Raw genomic sequence first — 761 nt, forward strand, 5'->3', positions numbered from 1 at the left:
TAGTTCAGTTTGTGTGTCAACTTGGCTGGGCCTGGTTGAGTGGCTGGGCAGCTGGATGTAGTATTCCCCATGATGAGACTGGTAATCAGCTCCATAGTGGAATCTACTACGAGCCTTAGGGAATGTGGTCTGCTTCATGTATATAAGCAGAAGCCTTGGGAAGTGGTCTCTAGCTTATGGCACCTTGAACCTTGCATGTAGCCATGTCATTGTTTAACAGCCTGCCATGCTCTGCTGACCTTGGAACTTACAATGGGCTTGAATTAATGGCCTGCCATGTCCTTTGGTAACATCAGGACTGTGCCATTTTATTCGTCGACCTTGGGCTTGTTAGCCTCAGCAGCCATTAGCTGCCTGAGTGAGGACATGCCTCTAGCTCAGTGGGCTGGGAGCTGGAGGCAGAGCTGAAGCCCAACGCTGAGGGGCTTTCACCCAGCCCCTAGAACTTGGCACTTTGAACTTGGACTTAAAGCCACCAAATTGTAAGAGTAAACTCTTGTTTGTTAAGGCCCTCCCATTTGTGGTATATTCTTGTCAGAGCAACACTAGGTAACCAGAACACCATTTGATCTTGTTAATAAATCATAAAAATGAGTTCATTACAAAATGCAAGAGTAGCCCTTGTATCATAGCCGTAATACCCTGAACACAAACAGAAATCTGTGTATATTTTTCCAAAATAACTCATAACATGATAGGATTTTTTTTTTTTTTACTGTAAATGATTCAGCCAGCAAGTGTTTGTTTATTTCTCATATTTT

General features: G+C 43.5%; 1 pseudogene; it reads right to left on the reverse strand.

Moving 5' to 3' along the window:
• LOC122151670 overlaps positions 1–761 on the reverse strand; it is a 48,314-nt pseudogene that overhangs the window by 46,298 nt on the left and 1,255 nt on the right.

Source organism: Orycteropus afer, unplaced genomic scaffold, assembly GCF_000298275.1.
Source record: "Orycteropus afer afer isolate SDZICR_OR568_19922 unplaced genomic scaffold, OryAfe1.0 scaffold00632, whole genome shotgun sequence".
NCBI classification, from domain to species: Eukaryota; Metazoa; Chordata; class Mammalia; order Tubulidentata; family Orycteropodidae; genus Orycteropus; species Orycteropus afer.